This window comes from Scyliorhinus canicula, chromosome 7 (assembly GCF_902713615.1).
Source record: "Scyliorhinus canicula chromosome 7, sScyCan1.1, whole genome shotgun sequence".
Taxonomy (NCBI): domain Eukaryota; kingdom Metazoa; phylum Chordata; class Chondrichthyes; order Carcharhiniformes; family Scyliorhinidae; genus Scyliorhinus; species Scyliorhinus canicula.
The window spans coordinates 119,084,393-119,099,104 of NC_052152.1; the positions used below are offsets into that span (position 1 = coordinate 119,084,393).

General features: G+C 52.3%; 1 non-coding gene across 1 annotated transcript; it reads right to left on the minus strand.

The window, feature by feature from the left end:
* Window positions 1-303: 303 nt before the first annotated feature.
* On the minus strand, window positions 304-376 carry trnar-ccu. Its single transcript has one exon. It is a non-coding gene; the product is annotated as a tRNA-Arg (tRNA).
* Between the last annotated feature and the right edge of the window lie 14,336 nt (window positions 377-14,712).

Sequence of the window (14,712 nt, forward strand, 5' to 3'; positions counted from 1 at the left end):
ATGATATGCTAACAGCCATTACTCTACAATTTGCATGCCCATGCCGGTGCGAATCATGGAACACATCCATGCCGTCATCAAAGCACTTGAGCTTGGCGTGCCATTGGGTGGGTGCCCGGCACTGACTTCAATGATCGGCTGATGTCAGATTCTCCGCCTGATTGTGATCCCGGCGTCGCAGGATTGTGCCAAAGAAAAAAATGTCAGAGAAAATGTTGCTGCAGAGGAAGAGCCCAAATTAATTGAACATTTGGAAAGGAATTTCACTACCAGTGTTGTACATGGCAGCTTTAAAATCTGCATGGCCCCAGATGGGACTTGAACCCACAATCCCTGGCTTAGGAGGCCAGTGCCTTATCCATTAGGCCACTGGGGCTGTACCAGTGCTCCTGCTGCAGCTTGTGACATAGCCCTTTGTCTCTTGGTCATTGGTGTCATTAAGGGACAAAAGATCAGTTCCTGTCTATAATGGGGCACCCGGTGTCACTCTGCAGAACCAGAGGCCAAGTTGGGTAGTCAGTGGGTACACAGCAAGATGGTTGCATTGCAGGCTGCTGCCAGGTGGTCTGTGCTTGGATATCACATGGGGGGCACCCATGCCACCCACGCCACCCACCCTGTTCCTCGATTTTTAAAAGCACAAGTTAAGGGGGCAGCACGGTAGCATGGTGGTTAGCATAAATGCTTCACAGCTCCAGGGTCCCAGGTTTGATTCCCGGCTGGGTCACTGTCTGTGCGGAGTCTGCACGTCCTCCCCGTGTGTGCGTGGGTTTCCTCCGGGTGCTCCGGTTTCCTCCCACAGTCCAAAGATGTGCGGGTTAGGTGGATTGGCCATGTTAAATTGCCCGTAGTGTCCTAAAAAGTAAGGTTAAGGGGGGGGTTGTTGAGTTACGGGTATGGGTGAATATGTGGGTTTGAGTAGGGTGATCATTGTTCGGCACAACATCGAGGGCCGAAGGGCCTGTTCTGTGCTGTACTGTTCTATGTTCTATGTTCTAAGTCAACCTCGCCGTCCCCGGTGGAGGTGGAGAATCGTGGAGGGCACAGAGAATACTGGGTCAGGTCCACTAATGACATGCAAATGGCGTTTACGTACATGTGGAGTGGAACCCATTGACACCCTGTCGAGGCACTGAAATGAAATGAAATGAAAATCGCTTATTGTCGCAAGTATGCTTCAAATGAAGTTACTGTGAAAAGCCCCTAGTCGCCACATTCCGCTGCCTGTTCTGGGAGGCTGGTACGGGAATTGAACCGTGCTGCTGGCCTGCCTTGGTCTTCTTTAAAAGCCAGTGATTTAGCCCTGTGCTAAACTAGCCCTGGAGAATTGCGATTTGGCGTGAAACCGGAGTACGGCACAATTTCATTGTCAAAACCAATCATTCGCCCAATCTCTAGCGTCAGCTGACGGAGAATTGTTCCTAAGGTTTTTTAATATTTCAGGAATTTATGGAAGCCACAAGGAGAGGATACATTTAGTGATAATAGAAAGTAATGATCACGGTTGCAGGTGTCTGTAGTTCAAGCACAGTCATTGAAAATGCATTGATTTCTCTTGTGGCTTCAAATCCCACAGAAGATAATTCGATCCTCTTTATTTTGCCAAAAGTGATCTTTAATCCTCACTGCTGAAATACACAGAGATCAACTAGCTTCAGTCAGAAAACTGCCTTCAAAAATCAGTGCAACTTAGAGCAAGAACACCTCTGTAAAGAAACTTGGAGCAGGTTTCTTTAGTCGGCCGACATTGGAATCGGGAAATGCGATTGGGCGGAGAATCGCACGTCAGACGAAAATCGTGGCTGATGCCGGGCGCCGTACGGAATGCCACGCTCTGGTGCCTCAACTGCAGTCGCAATGTGTTCTACTCCATATGTGCAGTTATCACTGATGGCCTATCATTAACGGGCCCGACCCGGTATTGTCCGGGACACACACAATGTTCCTGCAGGAGGAATTACTGACGGTGGGTTTCACTTGTGATTTTAAAAATCAGGGAATAGGTGCCGTGCTGTTGAGGGAGAGAGGCTCGACCGTGGGCTGCCGGCCCAGCCACTGGCAGGGCTGGCTGGCGGGACATCTGCCAGGGTCATGGGAAGGGGTAGGATGTGATGTTTGTGCCGTCGGCCAGGCCCCTAATTGATGAACCTGGAGTTAATTAGAGCGTCCCGTGCGCGGAGGCACTGACGCACACATTGTGCGGTCTCCTGTGCCTGTCCGGGCACTATGTCCTGCCCATCCTGGTCAAACTCCGCATCCTCCTCGTCGGACATGGCCTGGCATTCATCCCCCTCCTTCAGCTTCGCAGGATGGACCGTACAGCGTCCTCGGGCAAGGCGAAGGGTGGAGGGGTTAGCCTCCTCAGCAACACCTCCTGGTGCTCAGATGTGGCGACTCTGGCTAGTTACTGCTCCCCGGACCTAGAAAACCTGACTGTGAAGTGCCGCCCATACTACCTTCCGTGGGAGTTCACTTCAGCCATCATCACAGCGGCCTACATCCCATCCCAGGCAGAAGTGAGATATACGCTTGATGTGTTCTAAACAACCTTAAAGCGAAATACCCTGAGGCCTTGTTCATCATGGCCATGACTTCAACCAGGCCAACCTCAAGAGTGTACTGCCAAAGTTCCACCAGTGGCCCAAATCCTTGGCCACTGCTACACAAACATCAAGGGCGCCTACCAATCCATCCCCCTATTGCACTTCGGAATATCGGACCACAAGCCGGTGCTCCTTCTCTCGGCAGAACAAGCAGAAACTTAAGCGGGATGATCCAGTTAACAAGGTCGTGCAGAGCAAACGAAGGAGGACTTTAGAAGGTGGGACATGCTCCTTCTGTCACTGGCGGGGAGGGTACAGAGCATGAAAATGACGGTCCTCCCCAGATTTCTGTTCATTTTTCAGTGCCTCCCCATCTTTATCCCAAGGGCCTTTTTAAAACGGTTAAACAAGATGATTTTGGGCTTTGTGTGGGCGGGTAAAACCCTGCGAGTGAAGAAAGTGTTGCTGAAGCATAGTCGAGGGGAAGGTGGACTGGCGCGGCCAAACTTTAGCAACTATTACTGGGCGGCAAATATAGCCATGATTAGGAAGTGGGTAGTGGGGGTTCAGGGGTTGGTGTGGGAGTGAGTGGAGGGGAGGCAGCATCAGGCAAGGACATCAGTCTGGGGGTCTTGATAACAGCACCTCTGCCATTCTCGTACTCCACAAGCCCGGTGGTAGTGGCGGCCTGAGAGTTTGTGGGCACTGGAGGGAACATATGAGAGTGGAGGGAGCATCAGCCTGGGCCCCGATTTGCAACAACCATTGGTTTGTACCGGGAAGGCTGATGGGGGGTTTCGGAGATGGCATAGAGCAGGCACTGAGAGGATGGGGGATCTATTCTTAGATGGGAGCTTCCCTTGTTTGAAGGATTTAACATAGAACATACAGTGCAGAAGGAGCCCATTCAGCCCATCGAGTCTGCACCGACCCACTTAAGCCCTCACTTCCACCTGCATGTGGTCTGCGGGGGCAAAAATGGTGGCGCTTTGCAGGCCTTGCAGGTTGCGCTCCGTGCCGGGCAGCGTTGTCGGGGGTGCTTTGCCTGCCTGCAGAAATAGCACTTAGGCCCCCTGGGGTTGGCTGGCTGCCGCGCGGCGCAGGCTTGGGGTTGGCTGGGGGTGGCCGCTGGTGGGGCCCACGATGTCCATGAGGGCGCTGTGCGGTCAGGGGTTAATGCCGTGCGGTCGGGGGTTAATGCCGTGCGGTCGGGGGTGTACGACTGTACATTGCAGGAGGCTACCGTTAGTGAATTCGCAAGTTGCCTGGTCGCCGTGAGATCAAGTGTACCCCCTTTTAATAGGCGCTGACGGATGCCGACTGCATGCCTGTAACGAAGGCGTCCCTGATTAAGAGTTCTGTGTGTTCCACGGCCAAAACTGCCTGGCAATTGCAGTTCCTTGCCAGGATGTGCTGGGCACGCCAGAAATTGTCTAATGATTCACCGGGGAGTTGTTGCCGCGTGGACAGGAGGTGTCTGGCGTAGAGTTTGTTGATCGGCCGGATGTAGTCCCCTTTCAGAAGCGCTGTGGCCTCAGTGTAGTTGGGCGCATCCTGGATAAGGGGGAAAATATCGGAGCTCACCCTTGAGTACAGGATCTGGAGTTTCTGTGCTTCTGAGATTCTGTCGTAGATCCGATGTAGGCTTCAAAGCAAGCTAGCCAATGGTTGAAAGCCGATGTGGCGTTATCTGCTTGAGGGTGCAGCTGCAGGCAATCTGGTCATTGCTGTAAAATCTCTGCTTAATAAATTGATGCACTATCAATTATGACGACACAAAAGTAATCGAGGCTTTATTAAGCAGAGATGTGTAGCCTCCTGCAGCTGCTGCCGAAATGACTGTAGCTCAGTGAGCACAAACATTTATACTCCATCTACTGGGCGGAGCCAGGGATCTACCCGTGTACCTGTAGTACAGAAGCCTTACCGTATTACTTCTCATATACACATTATACAAACAGCAGTGACTACCACAAACCCCTCCTAACCTTTTTGGTCACAAAGGGCAATTTATTATGGCCAATCCACCTAACCTGCACGTCTTTGGACTGTGGGAGGAAACCGGAACACCCAGAGGAAACCCACGCACACAGGGGGAGGACGTACAGACTCCACACAGACAGTGACCCAGCAGGGAATCAAACCCAGGTCCCTGGCGCTGTGAAGCCACAGTGCTATCCACTTGTGCTACCGTGCTGCCCTTTAAAAGCAGCACAGACTGTGACCAAAGCTTCTTTAATTCTACCAACCAGAAAACATACACTGCCCTCTGAGGAGAGCGGCCTGCTTGTTACACAATTCTTAAAATTCAATCAGTGGTTGTCTCAAGCCCAAAGAACACCTCACCCCAAATGGGACTTGAACCCACAATCCCAGGCTCCAGAGGCCAGTGCCTTATCCATTAGGCTACTGGGACGGTACAAAGAGAAGTTTGAACTGCCATCAGGAAATGGATTCAGGTATCAGCAGGTGCGGGATTTTTTGCAAAGGCAGGTTTCAACCTTTCCGCTCCTCCCGCCATGAGGAATACAGGACAGGGTAGTTTCTAGAACAGGGGTGGGAGAGAGGAAGGTATCGGACATCTACAATGGAGTCGGAGGAAACTCAGATAGAGGAGCTAATTGGCAAGTGGGAAGATGAGCTAGGGGGAGAGATAAAGGCGGATGCTTTGAGCAGAGTTAACACATCCTCATCATGTGCCAGCCTGATACAATTTAAGATAGTTCACTGGACACACATGACGGTGGCCCGGATGAGCAGATTTTTTGGGGTAGAAGACAGATGTGCGAGGTGTGCGGGAGGAACCAGCAAATTATGTCCACATGTTCTGGGCATGCCCGAAGCTGTGGGCATTCTGGCAGGGTTTCGCAGATGTCATTACCATGGTACTAACGACACGGGTGGTGCCGAGTCCAGAGGTGCCGATTTTTGGAGTGTTAGAAGATCCGGGAGTCCAGGGGGTAAGAGAGGCTGACGTCTTGGTCTTTGTCTCCCTGGTAGCCAGGAGATGGATGTTGCTAGCATAGAGGGACTCGAAGCCCCCGAAATCGGAGACCTGGGTTAGCGACATGGCTGGGTTTCTCAGTCTTTAGAAAATCAAGTTCGCCCTAAGAGGGTCAACGCTCGGCTTCATCCGGAGGTGGCAGCCGTTTATCGACTTCTTCGCGGAAAATTAACTGTCAGCAGAGGCAATAATCTGGGGGGGGTACAACCACCGCAAAGCCATCAGGGAGGCTAAGAGACAATATCAGACTAAGCTAGAGTCCCAGACTAAAGACACAAAATCTCGTTGATTGTGGCAAGACTTACACAATATAGTGGGATACAAAGCAAAGTTGAGTGGAATCTCTGGCAACAGAGCCTACCCCCCTGATGAGCTTAATGCAGTCTACGCTCGTTTTGAGCAGGAAACCAACGAACCAACGACCACTATCATACCGTTGCCAAAGAAGAACCAGGCAGCATACCATCCGGTGGTGCTTCAAGAGGTTAGTCATGAGACACAAGCTCCAACCTTCCAGATTGCCTTGATTCACTGCAATTTGCATACCACCACAACCGATCCACAGCAGATGCTATCTCCCTGGCCCTACACTTATCCCTGGAAAATCTCGACAACAAGGACAGCTACATCGGACTCCTGTTAATTAACTACAGCTCCATCGTCAACACCATTATCCCTGCCAAGTTCATATCCAAACTCCAAAATCATGGCTCCTCCCTATGCAACTGGATCCTTGATTTCCTGATCCACAGATCGCAATCAGTAAGGATAAACAACGTCACCTCCTCCATGATAGCGCTCAATACCGGGGCCCCGCAAGGCTGCGTACTTAGCCCCCTACTATACTTCCTAGACACACACAACTTTGTGGCAAAATTCGGCTTCAACCCCATCCACAAGTTTGCTGATGACACGATTGTAGTGTTCGGATCTCAAAGAAATGAGTCAGAGTACAGGAGGGAGATAGAGAACCTAGTGGCGTGGTGTAATGACAACAATCTCTCCCTCAATGCCAGCAAAACTAAGGAGGTGATCATTGACTTCAGGAAGAGAAGTGTCGTACACACCCCTGTCTGCATCAATGGTACCAAGGTGGAGATGGTTGACAGCTTCAAATTCCTAGGTGTGCACATCACCAACAATCTGTCCTGGTCCACCCATGTCTCTTTCTTGAGACCAAGAAAGCACAACAGCACCTTTATGTCCGCAAGAAATTAAGGAAATTTGACATGTCCACATTGACTCTTAACAATTTTTACAGATGCGCCATGGAAAGCATCCTATCTGGCTGCATCACAGCCTGGTATGGCAACTGCTCAGTCCAAGACCGTAAGAAACTACAGAGAATTGAGAACACAGTCCAGTCTATCATGCGAACCCACCTCCCATCTGTTTACTCTGTCTATACCTCCCACTGCCTTGGGAAAGCATAATCAAAGCCTCCACCTACCTGGGTTATTCTCTCATCCAATCTCTTCCATCGGGAAGAAGATACAAAGTTTGAGAACACGCACCAATAGATTCAAAAACAGCTCCATTCCCACTGTTACCAGACTCCTGAATGGCCCTCTTATGAACTGAACTGATCTCTTTACCATCTTCTCTGCAGTTGTAGTACGATATTTTGTATGCTTCACCCGATGTCTATGTTTATGTATTTACATTGTGTATTTATAGTATGTTCTATGTTTTCAAATATGGAGTGATCTACAGCCCCGGTGGCCTAATGGATAAGGCCTCCGGAGCCAGGGATTGTGGGTTCAAGTCCCATCTGGGGTGATGTGCCCTTTGGGCTTGAGACAAGTGTTGATTGAATGTATGGAGTGATCTGCGTGGACTCTACGCAGAACAAATCTTTTCATTGTATCTTGGTACACGTAACAAGAAAATCAAAGCAAATAATCTGTCATGGCCCGTGGATCAGCACTTCATATTTTGTATTTTTTCATGTTTGAGGTTTGGGCGTGCTCACACCACCTTTGGTTACATTTGATAGTTTTCTCTTATTCAGTCCTTTTTTTTGTAATCAGTTTATTGTTCTCTTCCTCTTTTCATCATTGTTGTTGGGCTTGATAATTAATCACTGATGTGGCGTTGTAAACTACATAAGATTTTACTTTCTAGTTGGGAGTCTCCCTGCTAACAAAGTGGTTAATGGAAGCGGGGATGGAGGGTTTTCTGCAGCTTTTCACAATAGTTTGTGAAAATGAGCTTAGAGCGCTTAGTTAGTTGAGTTTTGTTAACTATAGGTTTTGGGATAGGGTATTGGTTTTTACTGTTTCAATGTGGTGCATTCGAGGTCAGTGGGGAGGGGGAGGGTTTTTTTTAGTGTTAGTTTGCTGATGGTGTCTGTTGATTCTCCTTTGCTGAGTCCTCTGACTTAGCTCGGTGGCCACCTTGGGTGGATTTCTTTACTCCTTTTCAATGTCTCTTGTTTGGTATTTTTCTTTGGGAATGGATTAAGGAGTGGGGGGAGAATTCCAATTTGTTTGATTACCTGGAAAGTTGTTTTTTAAACACATTTTATTTGAACTTGTATCAAAGTAGATTACAGCAAATAAACACCCTGGGAAACATTCTTCCCAACAATCAACTATACAGTTTGTACAGATTTTTCTCCTTTTTCAACCCCACTCCCCATCAACCCCAAATATCGCCACCAAAGGGTCCGGGTCCACTCAATCCTCCACTATCCCGGCTAAGACCAGGATACTCCCGCCCAGAATCTTCCCAATTTTTTCACAACCCCAAAACACGTGCGCATGATTCGCTGGCCCCCGCCCACACCTCGCAAACTTATCTGCTATCCCATGAAAGAACCCACTCATTCTCGCCTGAGTCATATGCACACTGTGCACCACCTTAAACTGTATCAGGCTCATCCTTGCACAAGAGGAGGTCCCGTTTACCCATTGCAGTGCCTCACTCCATACTCCCCAATTGATCTCCATTCGCAACTCAGCTTTCCACTTCTCCTTGATCTTCACCACCCGCTCTTCTTCCCCAATCCCCAATATCCCCAATTCTTCGCTCCCGTTCCACATCCGGAAGCAGCAGTCGCTCCAGCAGGGTGTATCCCAGCAATCTAGGGAACCCCTTCCAGACCTTTCGTGCAAAGTCCCTAACCTGTAGATACCTGAACTCACTAACCCTGGGCAGCTCTAACCTCTCCCTTAGCTCCTCCAGACTGGCCGGGAGATAGCATCTGCTGTTGAGCGATGACATGGTCAAGGGCGAAGAAAGGGGCCATCTGGGATGGGCTAGGTACAGAGTGGAATTAAGGGGGCACAAGTTAAGTGGGGAAGATGACGGACGGTCGGGCAACTGCATAGGGCAAGAGGGGTGCAGTACGAGTATGGGGAGAAGGCGAGCCTCATGCTGGCGCACCAGCTGCGGAGGCAGGCTGCGTCCAGGGAAATATTGAAGATCCGCACTGGGGCTGGGGATGTGGTGTCAGAGCCAGGGAAGATAAATGAGGCATTTAGAGAGTATTACCAGGGACTTTATGAGGCGGACCCAGGAGGAGAGGAGGAGGACATGGGGCAGTTTCTGGACGAGCTGGAATTTCCCCAGGTGGAGGAAGCAAAGAGGCAGGCGTTAGATGAGCCCCTGGGGCTGAGGGAGGTGCTGGAATGTATCAGGGGTATGAAGTCGGGGAAGGCCCCTGGGCCGGATGGGTACCTGGCAGAATTTTATAAGGAATTTGCAGCGGACCTCGCACCACACCTGTTGGGGGCGTTTAATGAGGCACTGGAGAAGGGGGTGTTGCTGGAGACGATGAAGCAGGCAGTAATCACACTACTCCCAAAAAAAGGGAAGGATCTGGTGGAATGTGGGTCGTATAGACCCATATTACTATTAAACACGGATATGAACGTATTAGCTAAGTTGTTGGCGGGGAGGATGGACGATTGTGTCCCGGGGGTGGTTGCAGAAGATCAAACAGGCTTCGTGAAGGGCAGTCAGCTTGTGAGTAATATAAGACGGCTGTTGAATGTGGTGATGAATCCGTCGAGAGCTCTGGTACCGGAGGTGGTGGTGTCTATGGACTCGGAGAAAGCATTTGACTGGGTGGAGTGGCGGTAATTGTTCGGGTTTTGGGAAGGTTTGGGTTTGGGCCGAGATTTGTGGCATGGGTGTGGTTGCTGTATTTGGTGCCTAGAGCGTGGGTAGGAACGAATGATATGAGCTCCCGAAGCTTTGACTTACACAGGGGTACGAGGCAGGGGTGCCTGCTGTTGCCGCTGCTGTTTGTGCTGGCCATAGAGCCATTAGCGATGGCTCTCGGGGTCGGCAGAGTGGCAGGGGATGATGAGGGGACAGAGGGAGCATCGGGTGTCGCTCTATGGCGATGACCTCTTGCTGTATGTTTCGGATCCGTTGGAGAGCATGGGAAGGATTTGGAAGGTTCTCAGGATACAAGCTGAATGTAGGGAAAAGCGAGGTATTCCCAGTGAATGAGCTAGCACAGCGGGCTAATTTAGGGGGATGCCATTTACGGTAGTGAGGGATAGGTTTAGGTACTTGGAGATTCAGGCAGCGAGTTAATGGACGGGGATCCATAAGTGAAACTTAAAGCTGGTGGAGGAGGCCAGGGAGGATCTTAAGAGGTGGGCAGCGCCGGCCCTAGGGTTGCTGGCGCCCCAGGCAAGCTGAACTTCGGCGCCCTTCGGGGGGGCGGGGCCGGGGGGGGGGGGCGGGGGGGGGGGGCGGGGCCGGGGGGGTCCGGGCCGGGGGGGCGGGACCGGGGGGGGGGCGGAGGGGGCCCGAGGGGGCCCGAGGGGGTGGGGGCCGGAGGGGGCCGGAGGGGGGGGGGGGGGGGGGGGGGGGGGGCGGAGTGAGCCCGAGGGGGGGGGGGGGGCCAGAGTGAGCCCGAGGGGGGGGGGGGGGCGGGAGTGACCACCGGCGAGCCTGGATCCATCCGCCATGTTTGTGCGGGGCGGCCTGAGGGAGGGCGGCCACCGCGCATGCGCTGGTTGGCACCGGTCCAACTGCGCATGCGCGGGACCCGAGTCTTTTACGCGGCGCCCCTAGCACATGGCGCCCCGGGCGACTGCTCGAGTTGCCGGTACCTTGAGCCGGCCCTGGAGGTGGGATACACTGCACCTAACGCTGGCAGGGAGGGTCCAAGTGGTGAAAATGAATATTCTGCTGAGGTTTTTGTTTATCTTTCAGGCTCTCCCGATCTTTATACTAAAGGCCTTTTTTCGGAAAGTGGACATAATCATCTCTGACTTTGTATGGGCGGGGAAGGTGCCGAGGGTGGGGAGGACCCTGCGGCAGAGGCAGCAGGGGGTGTTGGCGTTGCCAAACCTGCTTCATTATTATTGGGCGGCGAATGTGAACAAGGTGCGGAGGTGGTGGGAAGGAGAAGGGGTAGAGTGGGTTAGGATGGAGGAGGAATCATGTAAGGGGTCTAGTTTAAGGGCTATGGTGACGGCAGCGTTGCCAATGGCTCCGAGTAGGTATTCAGGGAGCCCAGTGGTGCAGTCCACGGTGAAGATATGGAATCAGTTGAGGAGGCATTTTAGGGTGGAAGGGATGTCGGTGCTAACGCCACTGTGCGAGAATCATGGGTTTCAGCCGGTGGAGATGGACAGTGTATACAGGAGGTGGAGGAAAATGGGGCTGGTCAAGGTGAGGGATTTGTATTTTATGGAAGGGTTCACCAGTCTGGAGGAGCTAAGGGAGAGGGTAAAGCTGCCGACAGGTAGTGAGTTCAGGTATCTACAGGTTAAGGACTTTGCATGAAAGGTCTGGAAGGGGTTCCCTAGATTGCCGGGATACACCCTGCTGGAGCGACTGCTGCTTTTGGATGTGGAAGGGGAGGGAAGAATTGGGGATATATATAAGTGGCTGGGGGAGCAGGCAGGCGAGCGGGTGGTGAGTGGTTTGGCAGCACGGTACCACAAGTGACTAGCACTGTGTCTTCACAGTGCCAGGGTCCCAGGTTCAATTCCCTGCTGGGTCACTGTCTGTGCGGAGTCTGCACGTTCTCCCTCGCGGTCCACCCCGCCAATCAAAGGATCTCCCTGGCCTCTGGATCCCATTCTGTCCTGATCTGTGAGAGTGATCGTGCAGAATCCTCGGATCGGGACAGAATGGGATCCAGAGGCCAGGGAGATTCTTTGATTGGCGGGGTGGACCGCGAGGGAGCAGCGCCTTACCGTATCCGGGTGTATGAAGCTTTCGGTGCTCCCGGAGTCCAGCAGGCAAGAGGTCACATGACTGTTGATTTTCACCGTTGTCGAAGTGGTGGCCAGGTTGTGTGGACGAGACTGTTCCAGCGTCATCGAGGCGAGCTGTAGGTGATCGTCAGAGATTTCAGACGGAGAGCATTGGGGGCCCAGGTCGTGTGATGTCGTTGGCGTTCCTGCCCCGTGGAGAAGGCAAGAGGGTGGCGTCCGGAGGTCTTGCAGGGAACAAAATGTCGGCGCCCATTGCGGGGGAGGGACAAGATGGCAGCGCCCATGGGACGCACGTGGACTGAGGGGAAGAAAATGGCGGCACCCACTGGCCGCACGAGGCCCCGGGAGGTGAAGGTGGCAGCACCCATTGTGCGTTTTTCAGGGGCAGGGGGCAATAGCGGTGACTGCGCGGGCCTGGCACACTGCGGCGAAGTGGCTCTTTTTGCTGCAAGACTTGCAAATGGCGGCACGGGCCGGGCAGCGTTGGAGGGGGTGCTTCTGCTGGCCGCAGAAGTAGCATCGGGGACCCCCGGGGTGCGCGGATTGGCGTGTGGCGCAGGTGTATTGGCTAGGCAGGGCCCCAGCTGGGGCGGTCATTTGCGGGGTCCAGGAGGGATGGGGGAGGTGGGCTGCGCGGCTGGAAGGGTAGGCCTGAACATTACAGGAGGCGACCGTCATGGAGAACGCTAATTTTTTTGTCTCCGCTAGGTCGAGCGTGGTCCCTTCCAGCAGTCGTTGTCGGATGAGATCCGACCCAATCCCCATTACGAACGCATCGCGCATGAGGAGATTAGAATGTTCGGTGGCCGTAACGGCCTGACAGTCACAGTCCCAGACGAGTGGGATTAGGGCCCGCCAGAAGTCTTCGATGGACTCACCAGGGAGTTGAGAGCGAGTGGCGAGTACGTACCTGGTGAAGAGCGTGTTCGCTTTCTGCGCATAGTGTGGGGGTAGCTGAGTTGATGTAAGGATCGAAGCAAGCTAACCAGTGATTAAAGTCCTTTCTGGCGTTGGTCGACTGCGGATCCAGCTGCAGGCAATCTGGTTTGATTCGGATATCCATCTTGTTGAAAATCTGGCTACAATAAATCGATGCACGATCAATTGCATAAAGACTTAGGTTGGGTACAACAGTGGCTTTATTGCAGTCAGATGCGTGGCCTCCTGCTGCAGCTGGCGAAATGGCAGATGAATGGAGGACACGCATATTTATACTCCTCCTACTGGGCGGAGCCAGCCAGCAGGGGCGACCGTCGAACCTGTAATATAGGTCCTACCTTACATCCCCTAATACAGGTGTACAGTAGTTCACCACACCATTTTAGCTCGCAAGCCCTTATTGGTCTCTATCACCTTTCGCAACTCCTTCCCCATCGAGGTGAGTTGATCATTGTGCTGTGATAATGCCTCTTCCACTTCCTTCAGTGTCTCACCTTGCTCCCGCACCTCCGCCGCTGTGCTTGATACCGCCGCCCTCACGGGACAATCACCTCCTCCACCAGCACTTTCAATACCGCCTCCATCTCCTCCTTCATCGCTTCCATGTGCTTTGTGAACTGTTTTTGAAGTTCCACAGCCATCACTTTGGTCATTTCTTCTGCCGTGAGCGATGCGGCCTCCCCTGGTGCTGCAGCCTCCGCTTTCCTTACAGTTCCTGCGCTGACATTTTCACTCCCTGGCGGACTCTCATTAACCCCCTTTTTTAGACGGCCGTTTTTAGAACATAGAACAGTACAGCACAGAACAGGCCCTTCGGCCCTCGATGTTGTGCCGAGCAATGATCACCGAAGTTCAGCTTGCCCGGGGCGCCAGCAACCCTAGGGCCGCCGCTGCTTTTCAGCCTCCGTTGGCCCCCGGGGCCGGGCGTTAAAACTCTATGCCCGAGCGGGAGTCCTCCAGTGTGCGGCTGCCTCCCACCCGCCGTCACCGGAAGTTCCAAGCCTGGGACCATTCTTGTAAAACTCTTCTGAACTCTCTCCAATGCATTCACATCCTTCCTATAGTATGGTGTCCAAAACTGTGCACAATAATCCATTTGAGGTCGAACTCGTGCCTTGTGTAAATTCAACATAACTGCTCTCTCCACCTGTCCTGCCACCTTCAATGATCGAGGTACATATACACCCAGGTCCCTCTGTTCCTGCACCCGCTTAAGAATTTTACCCCTTATTTTATATTGTCCCTTCAAGTTCATCCCACCAGAATGCATCATCTTACACTTCTCCACGTGGAACCCTGTCGGTCAACTCTCTGCCCACTCCACCATCCTGTCTGTGTCCCTTTGAAGTTCAATCAGAGAGTCAGGAGCTGAAAAGGATATCAGAAGAAGGAGCAGGCAGCATCTTCCAGTTTGGAGGAAGAGTGTGTGTGTGGTGAATGAGATTCACACGGCATTATAGTTACCAATGTCACTCTGTTCCAAGTAGATACATGTATCAATATTGTAAGTGCAGTTGCACTACCTGACCACCAGGGGGAGTAGCTCTGGGAGTACTCGAGAGTTTGTACTGGGCTCCTCCCTTGGCTCCGCCCAGAACTCTTCCCCCTGGAGCTGCTGTATAAAGATCCGTGCCACAGAGTCAGCCAGCCAGTTCACCGAAAGTTCAACGGCTAACAGGCTGGCTCTGTTGTAAGTATATTAAAACCGCTATTCTAATCCTACAAGCACGTGTCCGTAGAATTGTTGATTCCAACAATTTAATATACTTACGAAACAGTCGAAGTAAATCATGGAAGCAGCTCTCAAGCCCGGACACCTAGAACTCGACCCTCAGGATGCAGAGGCTAAGGAAATTTTTTCCCACTGGCTGAGATGTTTTAAGGAGGAGCTGGAGCAACGGAGGAACAAAAAACTCAGCCTACTGCACGTGAGGGTAAGCCACAGAATCTCCACACAGCTAAATCCGGCCGGTTCTTACACCGCAGCGCTAGCGATATTGGACAAAATGTACGTTAGGCCCATTAACGAGGTTTATGC